Genomic DNA, 21857 nt, shown 5'->3' with positions numbered 1-21857 from the left:
ACCTAGCCAGGGAGGTAATTCAAATCACATGTGAGAATGGCCTCCCACATATGTGTGCAAGATCAAATGTGAATTCTCCATAAAACCATGAGCTCATGTTAGGAGCAGAGATTGAATCTTTTTTTTTTTTTTTTTTTTTTTTTTTTTTTTGGCGGTACTGGAAATTGAACCCAGGGCCTTGTGCATTTGAGGCAAGCATTCTACCAACTAAGAAATATCCCCAGCCCCTGAATCATGGGTTTTGAAAATGTCCTGTGACAGAGGTAATGCCCCTCTGGAGAGCTCTTGGTATGAAAGTTCTGATTGAGATATCCCAGTTGCTATGTTGACACCCTCCCTGTTCGATAGGAGATTCTGTGCCAGCCACAGGGCTATTTGGTTCTTAACCTGGAGTTGCAGATGCCAGCTCTCTGCAGGCAGAAAGTTATGGGTGCAAACTGGTAACCATAACTGGGCTGTTCTTACTTATGAGCTTCGCTCTACTTGCTTTGAAGAAACTTTCCTACAAGCACCCTTGCTCCAATAAAACTTAATAATAAACATGTTGAGACTGGTCATAGTCAGTCTTTCTCCATCAGAGTTTGGCTGAACCACCAAGCCCCAGATTTTTCTCTATTTATGTGTCTGTCTTTTCTCCATCCCCTCATCATCCAGTCTGGTTATCTCCCTGGAATTAATGTCCATGAAGGTCACAGCAAGCTCAAAAATATAGAATTTAAAAAAAAAAAGAGTTTTCCTGGGTGCGGTGGTGCATGCCTGTAATCCTAGCAGCTTGGGAGGCTAAGGCAGGATGATCACGAAGTTCAGCCTTAGCAAAAGCAAGGTACTAAGCAACTCAGTGAGAACTGGGGAATGTGGCTCAGTGGTCTAGTACCTCTGGGTTCAATCCTTGGTACCAAAACAAACAAAAGAAAACAAGAGTTTTATAAAAAATTACATGGCTATAATTCTTCAGTAAAAAAAGCACTGTGTGTGTGTGTGTGTGTGTGTGTGAACTATGAGCATTGAATGCACAGAGTGGACTGAATCAACAATGCCCCTCTGTTTGGGTGGGCAACATATGCATATTTTTACTGGCTCTGTCTATGATCCCCACACAAGAGATGGGCGTGGCCTTCCTAGATGTCAGTCAACCTGTTGACAGCAAGACATCATGAAGCTAGACTCAACTCCCTGAAACATGACCCCTACCTCATTTGAATGGCTTCTCCCCAATAAAAGGGTTCAGCACGTGCTCCTTGCTCTCTTTCTTGCCTGCATTGTCCCCTTTGAGGGAACTGTGGCTGAGGAGTAGTCACTGAATCCAAAGAAAAGATACTTTCTGCATCTGGGTCTTTATTTAGTCCTCAAATTCACTTGGAGTAACCTTGACAGAGGTAGTCGTGTGATGCAACAAAGCACTCCTGTTAGTTCAGAAAACCAGTGAGGGATGATGGGGAATTGATAAAAGGACAAACATATACAGAGAAAGCTGGGATCATGGGGGACACTGTCCTCTGATGGAGGAACAATGACCCAGAGCTAGCTCAGCATGTTCATTACATAGGTTTTATTATCAAAAGGATTGTCTGTAAGAAAGTTTCTTCAAAGCATGCAGAACTGAAGGTCAGAGTACTGCATAACCAATTATAATTATCAACTTGAGCTCATAATTCTCAGCTGGTGTCTGAACTCAGGGTCAAGACTGGTAATCCTGTGCCTTGCATAGAACCTCCTTTAAGCAAGGTGTCACCATGGCAACTGGGCAGTCTTGACCTGCACCTCTGCACAGGAAGTTCCCACTACAGGCACAGCTCCTGCTGTGTGACAATCAGAGACCATGATTCAAACCGCCACTCCAAAGACCTGGCCAACTACAATCAAGTGGGTGAGTCAGATGATCCTACAGCCTTTTCTGATGACAAGACAGTAGGGTCAGAAGACAAACACCCAGCTGGGCCTCAGCTCAGGGCCCGACAGCTGTGACTGTGCTTCAGTCATCCACCCCCAGACAGGGCCTGTGCCCTGCTGGAGCCAGAGTACCTGCACCCTGCCTGCAAGCACCCAATAAAACTCACGCTTTCTGTTGTTCCAGAAAGCCACCCAACACTTTTTTGCAGGAGCTGGGCCTTTCTTCCCCAGAGGAGACACAGAAAAGACTTCACCTGGTGTCTGTGCTCCAGACTGGTCTTCATTTTCCTTCTGCAGTCAAAGTTCCCAGTGTCCAGCATCAGTAGAAAGGGATTATTAGATTATTAAATTTCCTTTCTCCCTTTGTTACACATTTACTAAGGTATGGCTGACATACAACAAACTGGAACTGCACCATCTGGTCTTTTTTTTCTATGGAGTGCTGGGGATGGAGCCCAGGGCTTCACACCAGTATGCACTCTACCACTGAGCCATGGGCCTTCTTCTGACCAATGTGACATCATATCCACCATCCACAATGAACACAACCACCCTGCAGGCTTCCTCGGCCCTTCCTGGTGACTCACGCTGGACAACCCCCATCTACCTATGATTCCTCTGTTCAACCTGCTCTCCCTCTGTGACAGTGGAAGCAGCCAATGGGTCTCTTGAGTCACTCTGTGGTTGGCATGGCTGTTTTGAGGTCTGTCCAGGCCATGGCATCAGTAGTCCATCCCTTCCTCTGTTGAGAAGGATGCTATGGTGCTGGGCCACAAGTTCCCCATGCCTTCCCTATGAGGGGGCCTCTGTGTACACGTGCTTCTGGGGCTCCCCTTGAGTGACCATCTTGGAACTGGAGGACTGGACCACAGGGTCAGCACAGGTTTCGCGTTTGAAGAAACAGATTTTCCAGAGGGGTTATAGCTTCACATATCCCTAGCAGTGTTTCAGAGTCCCAGCTCCTCGACATCCTACCAAGCTCATGTGCAGTCAGACTTTTTAATTTGAGCTGTTGTAGTACGTTAGCACCTCAGTGTAGCTTTAAAGCTCATTTCTCTAGTAACCAATTCTCAAGCGTCTTTTTAATCAGCCTGTTATATTCTTTGGTGAAATACCTGTTCCATCTTGGGCCCATTTCTGGCACTGTGCCCCGGCAGACTGAGCATCTCCACTCTGGTCACTTCAAATCATTTGCGAGTCTGTTCCTTGTGCATTAAGATATCTATACTGAGGTGTGATCAATACTCTGAATCACCCTTTTAAAGTCTTGACTCAGTAGGTTTTAGATATCTACAAAGTTGTGCAACCATCACCTTACTTAACACCTTCCAACCCCAACAGAAATCCTTTGTCCACTGGTCACACCACTCCCTGCTCCAGATCCCAATACCACCAATCTACCCCGTTTCTGTGGATTTGCCTACACAGGACATGTGTCATCGTGTCACATAAACAGACCACACAGCCCACAACATCCCTGCTAGCTTCGCTCAGGGAGCACAAGACCTTCCAGTCAACGGTGCTGTTGTGGGGATCAGTACTCTGTTCTTTCTTGTGGATGAGTAGTACCCCTGGTGTAACTTTGCCCATTCCTTCATTAACCGACAGCTCTGGCTGTTCCACTCCTGGGCTGTCGTGAAGAGTGTGTGCTGAATGCCAGTGTCAAACGGTGTACCTGCCACCCCCTTGTCCTTATGCTGTGAGAGGCTTTTCAGATTTGATAGTTTTTCATCACAACTGGATACTGAAGTCTGTCAAGGCTCTTCTGCATCTTCTGAGACGTTTGTTTGCTTTAAAACAGGAAATGTGTGGATTGGCTTCCTATGTTCAACCAACACTGCAGTGTCAGGATGTGCTCTGTTGGTCAAGAGGCATTATCATCCTTCTATATTGCTAAGATTCACTTAGAACTTTTTACATCTAGATACATGAGGATATTGGTCTGTAGTTTTCTCCTGTAGTCATGTCATCATCTGCTTCTTATGCAGGGGTGATTCTGACCCTACAAGATGAGTTGGTAAGTGTCCCCTCTTCTGTTTGCTGGAACAATCTGTAGAATTGCTACTTCTTTTTAAGTGTTCAGTAGATTTCACCTGGATCTTATATTTCCATTGCGAGAAGGTTTTGACTGGAAATTTATTTAGTAGGTACAGAGCTATTCTGGGTATTCCCCCCTCAAGTGGGCCTAAGCATGGTGTGTGCTAGGATTCTCCTGTGTATTATCAGTGTCAGAACTTCTGGCATGCATCTGCTCATGATGTCATCATCCATTTAATCTATGCAGGCTCTGCAATGGTGTGTCCTCTCTCCTGATTTTGGTAACATTTTAGTTTGTTTTTGTAGTACTGGAAAGGGAACCCAGTGTTAGGCAAGCTCTCTTTTGCTGAGCTACATCCCTAGCCCTGATTTTGGTAACTTTTGTCCTATATATTTTTTCATGGTAAAGGTTTAAATAATTTCATTGTGTGAAAAACAAACTAAAAATACACACCTGTAATCCCAGCAACTCAGGAGGCTGAGGAAGGAGGATTCCAAGTTGGAGGCCAGCCTCAGCAATTCAGTGAGTTGCTGTCTCGAAATAAAAACTAAAAAGGGCTGGGGATGTGGCTCAGTGGTAGAGAACCCCTGGGTTCAATCCCCAGTACAAATAACAACAAAAACAGGCGGTTTAAGAGACCCTCTAATCTCATTAGCACTTGGAGCCACTCAAGTGATGGTTTCCTGCATGCTATTCATCCATCCATCCTCTTCCTGAAAAGACAAGGACCAGCGTAGAGCAGTAGTTGCCGGGCAAGACAAGGTCCCAGAGTGAAAGCACTCACGGTCTGATCAAACCATCAGAGCTTTTGTACAGAGGTTTCCGCTGGGCATGCGGGAGCACATGCTCACCAGACGGGCTCCCTACGGCATCACAGCAGCCCATGCTGTGGAGCCAAGTGTAAGGATCAAGAGGAGGGCACTGGTCCTGGAGGGCAGATTTGTTCTGAAGCATGAGTGGGGCTCAAAAGGATCTCAAGAACCTTCAGGATCATTCACTGCCAATAACCCAGCAAAAACTTGTGGAATGAGCACAGATGAGATTACCAACTGACAGTAGCAGTGAGGACCACATCTTGGCAGAGGATCCTCTGCTCCAAGTGGGCAGCCTGAGAGGAATTTATGGACTTCAGTCTGGGCTCAGGTGGATGATGGTCTGTCTTCCAGTGCAGGACCTTGCTGTGATGGGACCAGCCCTCAGCCAGTGATAAAAGTCACAGATGCATCCAGATGAAGGCTCTGAGAGGTGAGCTAGTTCCTGGACTTACTGGCAAACTGTTTACCATGATTCTCCTGCAGCAGTGAAGTTATATAATGGTTTAGTCATATTTTCCTAGAAAGATGTTTCTGGAGAAAAAAAAAAACACATTAAGTTTGGTTGGCAAAGGTGATCTTAGTTCTCAATACTGAGCTAAGTTGGTACGTGGGGCCTTCCTTGAGGAAGGCCATCTGCACGCTCCAGCTTCTCTCTGTACCTTCAGGGTTTCTCTACTTCAAAATGTAACCCCCCCAGCACACCCAGAGTGGCTCTGACCCTTAAACTCAATAGGCATCTTTAAGGTTACTCCCACCCATGAACAAAGCAGGGCATATTCTAAACAGTTTTAAGAAACTAGATAACCTGGCAATACATGAATAATAATAATAATAATATGTTCAAATTGGGCTTATTTCAGGAAAATAAGATTTATTTAATTTGAAAAGCAATCTATCCATTCACCATATTCATAGAACAAAGGTGAAAATCCTGCAATCATATCAATATGTGCAGAACAAAACACTTTGTAAGAATGTTTGATAAGGTCTGGGGTTGTGGCTTAGAAATACAGCACATGCCTAGCATGCATGAGGCACCGGGTTCGACCCTCAGCACCACATAAAAATAAAATAAAGATATGGTGTCCACCTATAACTAAAAAATAAATATTAAAAAAGAATGTTTGGTAAAATACTTAGTGATTTTAAAATTACTTACTGATTTTTAACAATCTTCAGCAATTAGGAATATAAGGGAACTTCCCTAATCTGATCAAGGGTGCCTTGATCAGATATAAATAAACATCATACTTCTCCATGCACCATGACAGTGAGAAGCATGTGCAGTGAGCTGGCAGCCAGCCCTGCTGTCAGGCAGTGTTTTGCCGCTGTGGCCAAAAGAGCTACCAGCTCATCGGAGACTCAAGGCAAACCCATTGATGTTTTCCCCATAAAGATCAAAAGCAAGTTACATATATCCAACATAGAAAGACACAGAATAAACATTTCCATTCCACAGGGGAGGAACAGGGGCATAGAAAGAAGGGATGGGATCAAAGTAAGACTGAAATCCAGCTGGTAAATAAGTCCTACAGTTCTGTGTCCAGCATCTGGAACACATGGTACCATAATACTCCCTCTAAAGGGCTTGTGCAGCTCTGCCCCTAGACCTTGCTGGTTGTAGCCCACATGGCCTCTCTCTTGGTTTGTCTCAGATTGATGCCTGCAGCTTTCCTCAGCAGATGTCCCATAGTATTTCGAGAAAATGGGTTCAGGTCGTCCGGTGAGTGGCACTTCAGAAGGAAGAGGGACCTAAAAGTGGGTTTTAACCCTCTCCCAGGCTTCGGCACCAATGAAAGGAAAGTGACCACAACACTCGGAGCGACCAAGAGATCTTTTTGCAGCAGTGCAAGAGAGGAGAAAAGAGAGAGAGAGAGAGAGAGAGAGAGACAGAGAGAGAGACAGAGAGAGAGACAGAGAGAGAGAGACAGAGACAGGAGAGCATGCGCGCAAGGGAGACAGATCAAGAGAGAGAGACAGAGCAAGAGAGCAAGAGAGAGAGGGGCCCAGCAGGAGGGAGTTTTTATAGCCCAAATCTAATGGGGCCTCTGGGTCTGCAAGCTGCCTAGTTGGCACAAGGGGGGTTGAGTGTTGAGCCTTGAGTGGGGGTTGAATGTTCAGCTTTGACGCAAACAGGTGATAAAGGACCAGACAGAGGGGGGTTTGAGTGCGTGGGCCATCCTGCAGCTAACATTTGTTCAGCCTGCCCTGCAGATAACAGTTCAGCCTGTTCTGCACCTAACAGTATTGACATTTCTTTTTATTTTTTTTTAAGCTTTGTTTATTTCATTTTTTATGTGGTGCTAGGTATCAAACCCAGTGCTTCAACCCCTGAGCCACAACCCCAGCCCTGGCATCTCTCAATTATGGGAGAAGCCTCCATGATCCCCTAACTCTAGCACCCTACATTCCTGCAGAACCAGCACCATGTGGTTGACACCATGGTCTGCCACCATCTTGAATAGTAATCATAGCAGAGGAAAGTAGCTCAGAACATGGCAATCAGGAAGCCAAAAGAGCTCTGCACTCCAGGGACAATATATTAACCCCTAGTGACATATCTCCTCCAGCTATACCCTGCCTGCCTACAGTAACCACCCAAAAAATCCACATCAGTGTATTATTCCATTGACCAAATTAAAGATCTCATAATCTCATCATTTCACCTCCAAAATTTCTTGTTTTGTCTCACACGTGAGCTTTTGGGGGACACCACATTCCTAACCATAAAGCCTCCCAATGTCAAACACCTTACAGCTGGGTATGCAGCTCAGTGATGGAGAAACTGCTGAAAGGGTCGAGGCCCTAGGTTCCATCCTAGGGGCAGGGGGAGCTTTAGAGGGTGGACAAAGTCAAGCAGATTGGGGAGGGAAGAGACAACTTGGAAGAAGAGACCAGCCTGGTGAGTTTTGAGGCAATTTTTAAGATGCAAGCCAGAGGACAGGCAAGTACCCCAGCATGAGGCCTGAAGCTGAAACTCAATGTCCTCTAGACTAGAGGCCCAGAGGGGGCAGGTCCTGAGTCAACACAATCTCCAGAAGAGAAGGAAAGGAGAGTCACAAAAAAGCAGTCCAAATTCTATACATAAGATTGTCCTGGCTTATCTCTGGATCAGAAAGGGAGGGCAGACTCTGCCGGCTCACAGGAGAGGCTGCGTTCTACAACTGAGCTGCTGCCCACCAGCAGCCCAACAGTGAGCAGAAGGAATCTGACCAGGAGCCTCCCATTAAGACCAAGTCACTTTCAGCCTCTTAGTCTTCTCAGCCAAGGCCATGGATAGAGGGAACAGGGATACCATGTCCTTGAGGCATCTTTCCCATTTGACTGATTTGCAGGAGCAGTGAGCATCACAAAGTGGCACCAGCTCGGAAGCCTGGTTCCTTAGCATGGACTGCAAGGACAATGGTGTCAGCACCCTGTCTGCCTGACACACACAGTGTGTGGAAAAGGACTGGGCTGTGGCTCAGTGGTAGAGTGCTCATCTTACATACCTGGGGCACTGGGTTCCATCCTCAGCACCACATAAATAAATAACATAAAGGTACCATGTCCATCACAACTAAAAGAAATTTTAAAAAAGAAAGAAAGAAAGAATGTACTGGAATACAACAAAGGTAAGATGCAGAAGCATGCAGAAAGAGGAAAGACTTGAAAAACATTTTTTCAAACAATTGAAAAAAGACAAAACTTTTACAATCTGAAATTAACAGAAGTCCAAATCATAAAAATATAGAATTAAAATGAAAATTTTAAAAGAGGCCATCACAAAAACTCCCAGAAATAAATCTGATGTTATATAAACTGATAAATTTATGAAAAATACAAAATGTTATAAACTAGTGAAAGAAAGAGACACTGGTTCCAAGTCAAGAAATGGAAAGGGCTACCCAGCCCTAAAAGGCCCAAGATATGGATGAGCCAGACTGCCAAGGACTGGTGACCCTGCCCTGCAGCTCACACCTGGGCGTCCCCAAGTGCTCCAGTGTTTAGAGGCTTGTCCCCAGCTTGGCATTACTGGGAAGCAATAGGAACCTCAGAAGGTGGGGCTCAGTAGGAGGGCTTTAGGTCACTGGGGGAATGCCCTTGAAGAGGATTCTGGGAACTCCCTCCCCCTTTCTTGCATCCTGAGGGCAAGGATTTTGCCATCACTCCCACCTGATGCTCTACCTCACCACAGGCCCCAAAGTAACAGGGCAACCAATTTTGGATGGGAAACCCCCACAGCTGTGAACCAAATAAACCTTTCCTCTTCATTAGCTGATGCTCTCAGGCATTCCTCACAGCAATGGTAAGCTGGCTAATACCAGACTTTATGCATAGTAACTGAAAATTGGTGAAGGGAGATCTTGCCAACTCATTTTAGGAGGTTAGTAAACCTCAACTGCTAATGAACATAATAAATCATATAAACAAAATTATAGGCAAGTTCACTCATAATCAGTGGTGTAAATTTTAAAGGCATCCACATGTATTTAGAAAGAATTCAAGCATGGTGGCAAATGCCTGCAATCCCAGGAACTCTGAAGGCTGAGGCAGGAGGATCACAAGTTCAAGGCCAGCCTTAGCAATTCAGTGAGGCCCTAAGCAACTTAGCAAGCAAGACCTGTCTCAAAACAAAACATAAAAAACTCTGGAGTTGTGGCTCAGTGGTTAAGAACCCCTGGGTTAAATGCCTAGTCCCCCCGCCCACCAATAAAAGAAAAAAAGGAACAAAGGGAGGAAGGAAGAAAAACAAAAAACCAAAGTCAGTAAGAAAACAGAGCTTCATCCTGGTGTGGTGCACGTGCCTATTTGCTGCAGTCTGACTGGGCACAAAACCGGGAGGTCACAAGCCACTTGTAGGTTCAAACAGGAACTACTTTATTGCCCGAACCCAAAGGGAACTCTCCAGAACTCCACGGAAACTCCACAAGAACCAACGGGAACTCAACAGGAACTCTGCGAGAACTCAAAAGTAGCGGGCACCCGAGATAGCAGGAGCCACCTTATTGCCAGACAGCAGAGGTTTATATACACAACTGAGTACACAGCTTGTTTCAATTTAGCATCATCCAGTTACAGCAATCAAGTCATTATCTTAATAATTATACACAGCTTAACTTAATTACCATCATCCCAATGGCTCGCTGGCATCACCTCCCAACCACTCCTTCTGGCAAAATGCCAGGCGCCATCCCAACTTGGCTGTGGCTTTCAACATCTCCCCACTTCTGTTTAATTAAACAAGTATGTGGCTTAGGGACCGTGCCTGTCTTAGGTTGTCCAATACTACATATGGTCCTTACCCGTCATCAGATGAGCTGACCTCAAGGCGTCAGCCTCCTGTCTTAGGTTGGTACCATTGCAATTGGATCTTACCCATCATTGACTACTGGCCCAGCATTTAGCCATACTTGTGGATAGTGGTTTTTACACAAACACCATAAACAACCTGGCGCAAGCAGAAGGGAGGAGGATACAAAATGCCACGGTATCAAGCCACTGACAGCTCCTTTTGGAAAAATTGTACCACCGATGACACCATCAGCAGATACCCCGGCACTACCACAATTCGCTACACCAACAGATAGTTCACAATGCATACAAGTGATACATAGTCCAGGCAAGTTCTGCAAGTAGTTCAAAGCAGAGGAATCCATTAATATGTCCATTTCCTCCCAAAGTAAATCAACTCCTTGATTGAGTATCACTTGTTGAGTTCATTATTCATTGATGCATCAGTTTATACAGTTTGTTGTGATAGCTATCACAGAAGCTGTAGTTTGGTTTTAGTCTTTGTCTTCACGGGCACTGGGATGAAGATAGGAATTCTGGCAATGATGGCTAAAAAAAAATTATGTAACATTCCAGCAGACACTAAAAAAAAGCAATTTTCTAAACAATTTAGTATCCTGAATAGAATTAGATATAATGAAAAGGAAAGGTGAAAGTAAACAAACAGATCTGTTAACCTCCTTTTTTGTTCACATTTTAAAACAATCCTCAACAGCTGTTTACCCAATTTAAAATAAACCATTTAAATTACGTGAATAAAAAAAAATATTTGGATCCATTTTTTCATGAGCGCTCCTCATATATGATATATGGACATACGCACATACAGACATACAACACAAAACACAAGTGTGCACACATAACACAATACATGCAACACAAAACATAATAGTAAAGGCCTTGTATTTTTTCACAGGTGAAATCTCCATTGCAATGTTTAAAAACTCCACAGTCAAAAAATATAACTGATTAGAAAAACATTAACCTAGGTCTGTGTGAGCTCAAAAAATAAAATAGAACTTCATGATGTGGGAGAGGGCAATAATAAAATAGATATTGAAAAAAGCATCCTGGTTACCACCTGGGTTTGACTCTTCTTTTGATATCCCATCCTTCTTCCTGTAACTTGCATATGGGTCTGAAGGTATTCCCACAAGCAAGCCCCAAGGTTTTTTTACATTTGAAATAGGCCTTAATGGTGCTCATTATTCATTAGCCTCCAGGTGTGGGAGAACCACTGTCGAAGATGTAAGGATAGCTAAACTGAAGTTCTGGATATCAGCTGTTATGATTTGAGCCAAGTCATCTTCTTTTTGATCTGTAGAAATTGCTTTAGTTAGTCTCTCTGGAATCCAAATCAACTGCTGTTCTCCCTGTGGAAACACACAAATAGAACCCCGACTCCAGACAATCACTGGGTCAGGACTTTTCCATTGTCCTGTTAGAATATCCTTCCAAAGTACCTTGGGCTTATGTACATTTTTTGGACACATGTGCCTTTCTGCAGCACTAAGCCCTGATGAATCCAAATATAAAAAGTTTAGAGTAAAAAGAGTTATTTTAAGTTTATCTTTGGGGGATATATACCCCTTCCCAATTACCTCTTTTTGCTTTAATAAGTACATTTTAATAGTTTGATGAGCTCTTTCAACTATGCCTTGTCCCTGTGGATTGTATGGGATTCCTGTTATATGAGTAATGCCAAATGATGAGCAAAATTGCTTAAAAGAGGTAGAAGTATAGCCAGAGCCATTATCTGTTTTTAACTGTTTTGGAATGCCCACAGTGGCAAAATTTTGTAAGCAACGAGCTATAATATCTTTAGTTTTTTCTCCGGCATGAAGGGAGCCCATCAAAAATCCGGAAGAAGTATCAACTGTAACATGCAAATATTTTAATTTTCCAAATTCTGAAAGTGTGTGACGTCCATCTGCCAAATATGGTTAGGTATCAGTCCTCTAGGATTGATTCCAAGATTAACTTGTGGTAAAAAGGTCACACAATTTTGACATTGTTTTATTATTTGTCTAGCTTGTTCCTTAGTTATTTTAAAACGCTTTTTTAAAGAATTTGCATTGACATGGAAGGATTTATGAAAATTTGTAGCTTCTTCTAGCATAGAAAAAATACGTATGTCATGTGTAGTTTTATCTGCTAAATCATTGCCCAAACTAAGGGCTCCAGGCAATTCTGTATGTACCCTGATATGTCCTATAAAGAATGGATCTTTTCTGTCCCAGATTGGACTTTGTATAGGAGAAAACAGTAGAGGAAGGGGAAATCCTACCAGCATCTTCAAGGGATACTATAGCATTAACTATATACTGACTATCAGAAAATAAATTAAATACAGAATCTTTAAACATCACAAAAGCTTGTAATACTGCATTAAGCTCTACCTTTTGAGCTGATTGTTTGGGTACTAAAAATGTAAAAGTTTGATCAAGGGTAACTACTGCTGCTGTACCATTATTTGACCCATCAGTGAATATATTTGGAGCATTCATGATAGGTGTTTTTCTTGTCATTTTTGGGAAAACTACAGGATGTGAAGACCAAAAAGACAACAAAGGATTAGCTGGTAAGTGGTTATCAAATGAAACATTAGATTTGCACATGATTATTGCCCAAGTATTTAACTCATTAGCTAACTCATCAATTTGATCCATAATATATGGAGTAATAATTTTATTGGGAGAAACTCCAAACACTCCCTTTGCTGCTTTTATTCCTTTGAGTATTAATTGTCCTACAGCCTAAGGATACCTAGTAAGAATAGTGTTAGGAGAATAAGATAAATGTATCCATAATAATGGACCTTCTTGCCAAAATACTCCTGTAGGAATATTTTTTGTTGGTAGTACAATAAATAATAAAGGCAAACTTATATCAATTCTATCCAAATGCATATTTTCCATATATGTTTCAATGATTTTTAATGTCTTTCTTGCTTCAGGCGTTAACATGCAGGGTGAATCTGGATCTGATGGACCTTTTAGGATATCAAATAAAGGTCCCAACTCTCCTGTTGGTATGCCTGGATAAGGCCTTATCCAATTTATGTCTCCTAATAACTTTTGAAAGTCGTTAAATGATTTGAGTTGATCTACTCGTATTTGAATTTTTGGTGGACGGACCATGGTTGAGGATAATAGAACTCCTAAATAATTAATTGGAAAATTTAATTGTACTTTATCTATTGCTATCTCTAGATTATAATTTTCAATAAGTTTGTAAGTGTGGCAAAACATTTTAGCAATGTGTTTTTATCTTTGTGTGCTAATAAATACATCGTCCATATAGTGAAATATTTTTAGTTCAGGATTTTGATTTCTAAGTGGCTGGATTGCTTTGTTAACATAAATTTGACATAGTTGGGCTGTTAGCCATCCCTTGAGGGAGTACTTTCCATTCATATCTGATCAGGACCTTCATGATTCAATGCAGGGACAGTAAATGCAAAACGTGGATTATCCTCAGGATGAATTGGAATTGAAAAAAAAAACGATATTTAATACCTATAACTAAAACATACCAGGTTTTCGGCAAAGCAAACAATTGAAGAATCCCCGATTGAGCAGGTTCCATAATAACCATCTCATTATTAATGGCTCTTAAATCTTGCAATAATCTCCATTTACCAGATTTCTTTTTGATGACAAAAATGGGAGTACTATAGGGAGATACAGAAGGTTGTATATGTCCCTCCGCTAATTGTTGTTTGACCAGGTCATGGGTTGCTTGTATCTTTTCTTTAGTCAGGGGCCACTGAGGAACCCATACTGGTCTTTCTGATTTCCAAGTAATTTTTATTGTCTCAGTGACCCCCTCCTGAAAACCCAATCCATGTCTATCTATTTCTTGATCTATTTGCAATGGTGCCACTATACTTTGTCCTTTTTCTCCTAATCCTTTTCCTTTCCTAAAACCTTGTCTAGCCATAATAGTGGGCGCATTTGATGTTATTTGTTAATGTTAGTCCTAATTGATCTAGGATATCTCGTCCCCATAAATTTATAGGAAGATGATCCAAAACATATGGCTGTATAGTTCCTTCACATCCTTCAGGATCCTTCCAATCTAATACCATCACACTTCTATGGGGATTAGTTGCCACTCCTAGGCCTCGAAGCGTTTGAGTGGCTTGTTGTAACGGCCAATGTTTTGGCCATTCTTGACGAGAGATAATGCTAAGGTCTGCACCTGTATCCAGTAGCCTATTAAATTCATGTCCTTGAATATTTAGTTTTAGCATGGGGCGAGAATCTAAATTTAAAGAAAGCATAGCCCAATCTACACCTGTGGAGCCTAATCCCCTGGAACCTCTTTCTATAGTACAACTGGAAAATTTATCATGTAGGCTGGGTATTATTAATAACTGTGCTATTCTATCTCCTAGTGAAATTACTGATATACCCCTTGGCGAACTGGCTATAATTTTTTTTTCACTTTCATAATCGGGATCAATTACCCCAGGACTTATCATAAGTCCTTTTAGAGTAGAAGAACTGAATCCTGATAATAAGCCTACTAATCCTTGGGGAAGAGGTCCTTTTACCCCTGTGGGAATGATTTGAACTCCATCTCTGGAGTTAGTACTGCTCTGGCGGAGGCGCAGATGTCCAACCCTGCGCTCCCTCTGGTTTGTCTAATGAGGGATCTAATGGACAATGTGTCCTGGGCACTACCCTGATGGTGTTGCTGGGTTCCTCCAATGCCCCGTATATTTGTAGTCGTGGGCCCTGGAGCATTGGGCCCCCCTGTCCTTTTTTTGGCAATAGAGCCCAGTGTTTTTCTCCACGATATCGTGGGTAAACACCTGGTCCTTGTCCGTTTTTTGATAACGGAATACCCTCTATAGTGGTTTGAGAACGGCATTCATTAGCCCAATGTCTCCCTCTATGGCATTGTGGGCAAATACCCAATATTCTACCCCTTTGATACCTAGTTTTGTTAAACCCTCCTCCTATGGGGCAACTCCTTTTAAAATGTCCTGTTTGTTCACAATTGTAGCATGTTTTTGGCCTGGCACCTAAAGCCTGTTGTACTGCAGCTGCCAAGACTTGCCCTTGTTCATTAATGTCTCTGCATAATTTAATATATGTGTTTAAATCTCCATGTTTCCATGGTCTAATGGCCTCCCTGCACCACCTGTTTGCTTGTTCGTAGGCTAGTTGTTTTATTAATGGCATTGCTTGTTCTACATCCCCAAAGATTCTGGTAGCTGTTTGTATAAGCCTATCTACAAATTCAGCGTAAGGTTCGTTAGCTCCTTGTATTACCTTAGATAATTGACCTTGTAAATCTCCATGCCCCTGTAATGTTTTCCATGCCCTAACCACAGCTGAAGCGATTTGTGAGTATATGGCAGGATCATATCTAATTTGTGCAGCTGACCCTCATAAGGTCCCTCTCCTAACAACATATCTAGATTTCTCTGAGGATAACTGGCTGCTGCATTTCACCTGGCCATCTCCGTGCAAAATTCCTGATTGGCAATCTTCCATAACAGATATTGTCCTCCATTTAGCACAGCTTTGCACATACTAGCCCAATCTGCTGGCGTCATGTTCAAGTTGGTAATGGATTCGACCATACTTACAGTGAAGGATGCTTGAGGACCATAGGTTGTTACAGCCTCTTTCAGCTGTTTCACTGTTTTGAAATCTAAAGCATGGTGAATTCGCTGCCCTCCTGCCTCCTCAAATACAGGGCATGCTAATCTTTGAGGTCCTGTCTCAGGATCCCATCTATCAACTACGGGGGTTGAGGGCCACTCAGCATATGTTGTCTCCGTATACATAGGTGGAGCTATTGGTTGGACACCCACGCCCTCCAGTGATAGAAAGGTGTTAGTAGCAATCTCCCGTTGTAACTTCTTCCCTGATAGCCCTTCCTTCTTTAAACTTTCTTCCCCTGAGTAACTCAGGAGACTTCCTCTTTTAAGATGTCTCCTCCTAGACTAAGCAAACAAGATCGTACCAACGTCCATAATGGTAATGTGCCAACTGGCAGAGTTCCTGGGCTTTCCTTTTCTATCTTTTTTAAATCTTCACCATGATGGTTCCATTGTGATATATTTAACAACCCCTCCTTAAGAAACCATGGGCTAAATTTTTGTGTCATATCAACGTATGCCCTAACTGTTCTTGGTTTTACTGGGGTGCCTCTTTCCTCTAGCAATTTACTTAAAACTCTTTCGGTTTGTTTTTTACTAATTTCTGATACCATATTTCTGCTACAAAGATAACGCAACCCAACAAGATAACACAAAACAAAACGGAACAAAAATTCGTTGTATCAGTTTTTCTATTTTCTTGACATATGCAACTGTGGTCTCTCTCTATCTCTTCCTCAGGGCTGAACAACTTTTCTAGCATCCTATTTATTTCTAAGGGCAGGCAACTTGAAACAGAAACGTAACAAATCAAAAGAAGAATACACTGTCTCTTAAAATGGTCACCCATCCTCTTGCCCTGCCCTCAGGGGCGAGCAGTTCCCCGTACGGGCCACCAAATGCCACAGTCTGGCTGGGCACAAAACCGGTAGGTCATGAGCCACTTGTAGGTTCAAACAGGAACTACTTTATTGCCTGAACCCAACGGGAACTCTCCAGAACTCCACGGAAACTCTGCGAGAACTCAACAGTTGCAGGCACCCGAGGTAGCAGGAGCCTCCTTATTGCCGGACAGCAGAGGTTTATATACACAACTGAATACACAGCTTGTTTCAATTTAGCATCATCCAGTTACAGCAATCAGTCATTATCTTAATAATTATACACAGCTTAACTTAATTACCATCATCCCAATGGCTCGCTGGTGTTACCTCCCAACCACTCCTCTGGCAAAATCCCAGGCGTCATCCTGACTTGGCTGTGGCTCTCAACACCTATTTCCCAGCTACGTGGAAGGCTGGTGCAGGAGGAGCACAAGTTTGAGATCAGCCTGGACAATGTACTGAGTTGCTGTCTCCAAATAAAAATACAAAGACTAAGGATGTAGCTCAGCAGTAGAGCACTCATGGTTTTCAATCTCCAGTATAAAACCCAAAGAAATGGGGGTGGGGGAGGGTAGAGATAGCCAGAGGCAGGCAGGCAGGCAGGCAGGCAGGCAGGGATTAGGGTGAGGTCAGGAGACACTTGCCTTGGGGCATAAAAGTAGAGAACGTTTTTTTAAAAAACTCAAAACATGAAGATTTACCTGGGCACAGTGGTCCATGCAGGTGAGTGGAGCGATTCAGGAGACTGAGGCAGCAGCACCACAGGTTTGAAGCCAGCCTTGGCAGCTTAAGACAGACCCAGTTTTAAATTTTTTTTTTTGAGGGAGAATTTTTTTTAATATTTATTTTTTAGTTTTTGGCAGACATAACATCTTTTATTTGTATGTGGTGCTGAGGATCAAACCCAGCGCCACACACATGCTAGGCGAGCGCACTACCACTTGAGCCACATCCCCAGCCCGAGTTTTAAAATTTTTTAAAAATGTTTTAAAGGATTGGGAATATAACTCAGTGAGGTACCCCTAAGTAGAATCCCCAGTACCAAGAAGAAAAAAAGGGTTAAAGTAATAAAAAGGGACAAAACTATATTAAAAAATGATACTAGTGATCACAGGGAAAGAGAGACTATACAATGTTCCACTCACCAGGTGGAGGTGTCCACTACCTACCACTCACCGGATAGAGGTGTCCACCCTGCTACCACTCACCAGGTAGAGGTATCCACCCCCTACCACTCACCGGGTATAGGTATCCACGTTCTATACAAAGACGTGACTATGCACCACCATTACTGACATGGCTCCCTGGCCACCAAGCCCTGCAACCAGCCCACTGTCCCTGCTGAGAAGGGGTAGGGGAGCAGTGAAGTGGCAGAGTGGTAGCTATGTGGGCAGCAAGCATAGGCTGCCATGAGGAGTCTGTCATGCCAGGGCTGGGGATATAGCTTTTATCCCTAGTATCATTGGATGAACTTCAAGACAAGCCTCTAGGTCTCTCACTGATCTGAGGTGTAGAACTGACTTTTCAAGAGTGGACATGTCCATATGCACACAGTATCCACTCAAAGATGTGACAAGCTCCAAATCCTGTGAATAGAACATAACTCCCCCAAAGAAGCTAGCACTGCACCAACTTTCCCCACTTCCTGTCAATTTCCTCACTAAGCATCCAACAGGGAGGCCCCCGGCCTCCTTACCAGTCCATTAAGCCTTAAAGCTAAAACATTGAACAAAAAAGCTTTTTGGCCCTTATTTGGTCCTTAGCTGTGGTACATGACCTGTGAAGCCACCTGAGTTTCTTTTACTCAGTACTGAGCCATGGAGAACTTGGGTCTCCCCTTGGGAATGATCCCGGAATTCCCGTGTGCAGACTGCCCAAGGCGTGAGATCTGTTCCCTGCTCTACCAATGGGACAGCTCTGTAGCTCTGGAATTGGGAGTAACCCACTGGGTTTGGACAGCCCACCTCCTGCCTTATTTGGTGAAGAACATTCTGTTCCCTAAAAGTGGCTCGCTTGGTCTATTTCCAGTGTAGAAGCTGGACCCCTATGGTCATAGAGCCGTCCTGCCCTCACTTTTCAAAATTACTCTTGTGCAGTGTGGTTTCTTCACCACCCTCTTTTCTTAGCTTTATTTCACAGCCAGTTCATTCCACGCAGAACTCCCACTCCCACTCGACCGCCTGCATGGGACATGGGCAAGACTTAGCTTAAAAAATAAAGCTGCCCAAAGGAGCTTTTCTTTTTGCAGAAGCCTGGTGCCACTCACTGTCCTGGCTTCTGCACACCTGAGGCCTCAAGAACACATTCACAGGTGATATGACCGTCTTCACAGGAAACTAACAGGATCTACCAAAAAAGAGCCTGTGACAGGGCTCTGATGCTTCATCTAGGTCTGCAAATGTCTGATGGGTGGCTAAAGGCAGGCCTAAAGACCTTGTTCCAGGTGGGGTGGCTACACCTGTAAGCCCTGCTACTCAGGTAGCTGAGGCAGCAGGATAGCAGATTCAAGGCCAGCCTGGGCAACATAATGAGACCCCGCCTCAAAATAAAATCTAAAAAGGGCTGATGAGGATGTGGCTAGGTGATAGCATGCCCCTGGATTTGATCCCTTGCAGCGAGTCATACACTCATACACACACACACACACACACAGGGCTTGGCCTCTCTACCTCCATTTTGCATCCATCCCATTTGCTCTGAGCTACCTGGGATTCCAGGAACCAGGTCTGAAAAACATCTGATGAGTTAAGACTGCCTCCAGGCAATAGCAACTTTCTAATCTTAGACAAGACCCCACCACCACCACCAATCCTGAGACACACTGAACTCACCTGATCAAGATGATCAGCAACTTGCAAGGCCCTGTCCCAAAAAATAAAAAGGGCTGGAAATGCAGCTCACAGACAGAGCACCCTGGGTTTGATCCTCAGTACTGCTAAACCAAACCAAACCAACAGGGCTAAGGACACAGGTCCCCGTCTCCTAAATGTAGCTGTTCTGATGAAAGCTCCTTTGTGTGCGTCACCACTGCCTTTTCTGCTTGGTTTGGGGTAGTGGCCAGACCAGATCTGTGGGATCCTTGGTCAGGCCTCTGGCCCAGACTCTGTAAGACTACTAGAACATGTGAGGCTAGTAAGGGTGCAGGGTGCAAAACCCTACATACAAACATGCACCATGTTTCCGTAAACTAGCAACAGATACTCAGAAGCTAGAATTTTAAAACACCCTTTGCAATCCAAGTGAAATCCTTAGAAACAAAAGATGTGCAAGACTGATACAATGGAAAATACAAAATGGTACTGATAGATTTTAAAGGAACCAAAATACACATATATACCACATTCACAAGACTCGCGTTGATTCTCCCTACATTCCCGTTGATCCACAGATTTAACACAATCCCAGCCAAAATGCCAGAAGAGCTTTTTTTTCTAAGTTTATATGGAAATGCAGAGGACCTAAAATACCAAAACAACTTTGTTGAAGAACAAATTTGGAGAACTACCACTGCCTGATTTCAAGACTTAGTCTGAAGTTTTCATAATCAAGACAGTGTGGGGGCATTGGGGTTGTGGCTCAGGGGTAGAGCGCTTGTCTAGCCTGTGCGAGGCACTTGGTTAAATCCTCAGCACCACATGAAAATAAATAAAATAAAAGTATTTTAAAAAAAGACAATGTGATATTGGCATAAAGCTAGATGAATGTAACAGGAGAGAAACCTCCAGAAATGAACTCACACATGCATGGACAATAGATGGCTAAGGTTCAAGAGCAGTTCAGTGGAGATAGTCTTCTCAACAAATGGTATTGGAACAATTGGACATTCATGTATTTTGTTTTTAAGATCGATGACTTTTTAATTGTATAATCTGATGGTTATAATGGGCATCTTCTTTCTCTCTTTACAGTGCTGTGGACGGAACCCAGGGACTTGTGTATGTTAGGTAAGTGCTCCACCACTGAGCCACCTCTCAACCCAACATCTTGTTTTAATTCAGATTCTTCAGATTACTGAATCCAGCATCTGGCATGCTTCTGTGCACTGCCTCATCTTTTCCCCTTTTCTCTGCTGGATCTCCTGCCTTTTTCTCGTTGGTTTATCGGCATTCCTTTTGTGCTTCTGTGCTGAGGATCAAACCCAGTGCCTCACACATTTTCTTTCTTTTATCTAACAATTAACAAAAATAGCACTCCAGCCTTGGCTTTGTAGCATTTGCCCGATTTCCAAGGTGTAAGTTCTTCCACATTGCCAAGTTCCAACTTCCAATTGGACATTACCGACAATGGAGCAGTGTAGAGATGCGCAGTCGCATCTATCTGTATGTCCACCTCCACTTACCAAAGACAGAGAGGCCACCAAGATGGGGATAGAATCTGTCAGGTGGGCAGCGGGGACTCAGGAACAAAGGAAGAAACGTCAAGCAGGCGCCCACGGAAACGCCTATCGATCAGCGGGATCTCCTGGCTGACCTGTCAATCAGCGGGATCTCCTGGCTGACCTGTCAATCAGCGGATCTCCTGGCTGACACGTCAATCAGCAGGGTCTCGTGGCCAATCCTGGAGTTCAGCCAGTTCCCAGTGGGACAAGGGACCCTAAAAAATCCCTTTTCCTGTCCCAAGCCCTCCCTTCCTGCCGAAGGCCCCATAAAATCCCAGCCCTGTGGAGGCCCTACGGTTTCTGCTCAGACCCTTGTCCTGTCAACTCTGACGGTCTGACCGCGGTCCGCCCGGAGTGGGCTCCATAAAGCCTCCTTCAGCGGCCTTTTTAAAACCTGCCTCTTTTGGTCGCCGCCCGTTGCCTGACCTCACAAAATAAAGTAAAATACTTAAAAGAAAAGAAAAGAAAAGAAAAAAAAACGAGCCCGGGCCTCAGGTAGCTCGGGCAGACCGTGGGGCGGGGACCAACACTTCCCAAGGCCCAGGGCGGCCCTGCCGGCCGCGGGCTGGGCGCCACGCCACTCCCCAGAGCAGACGGAGCGAGACAGTCCGGCCGTTTACAAGGCGCTGGGGACCCAGCCCAGGGGCGCCACTCCGGGCTGCACCCCAGGCCCTTCTATTTTCATTTCAAGACAGGGCCTCGCTAAGCTGATGAGGCTGGCCTCCAACCTGCCATCCTCCGGCCTCGGCTTCCCAAATCGCTGAGCTGACAGGCTCGCAGGGTTCCTGAACACCCCACGCGAGCCCGCGGGGCGGCTGGGCGGACACCAGAAGCTGGGCCTCAGCCGGCCAGCGCAACCTCCCCTCGGCGCACGCCAGGCGGAACGCGGGACACCGGCCGGCGCCGTCAGTCACGCGGCGCGACGGCCTCTCAGCAGAACGTCATCTCCCGGCGCCGCCAC

At 44.2% G+C, this 21857-nt stretch overlaps 1 long non-coding RNA gene across 1 annotated transcript; it reads right to left on the bottom strand.

Moving 5' to 3' along the window:
• Positions 1 to 1315: 1315 nt before the first annotated feature.
• On the bottom strand, positions 1316 to 21857 carry LOC139706393 (uncharacterized). The gene is made up of 2 exons (XR_011707936.1): positions 17220 to 21857; positions 1316 to 5274 (listed from the first exon to the last, which is right to left on the bottom strand). It is a non-coding gene; the product is annotated as an uncharacterized lncRNA (long non-coding RNA).

This window comes from Marmota flaviventris, chromosome 7, assembly GCF_047511675.1.
Source record: "Marmota flaviventris isolate mMarFla1 chromosome 7, mMarFla1.hap1, whole genome shotgun sequence".
In the NCBI taxonomy this organism is placed as follows: Eukaryota; Metazoa; Chordata; class Mammalia; order Rodentia; family Sciuridae; genus Marmota; species Marmota flaviventris.
Note: the sequence above shows the minus strand (reverse complement) of the source record. Positions and strands in the feature narration are given on the sequence as shown.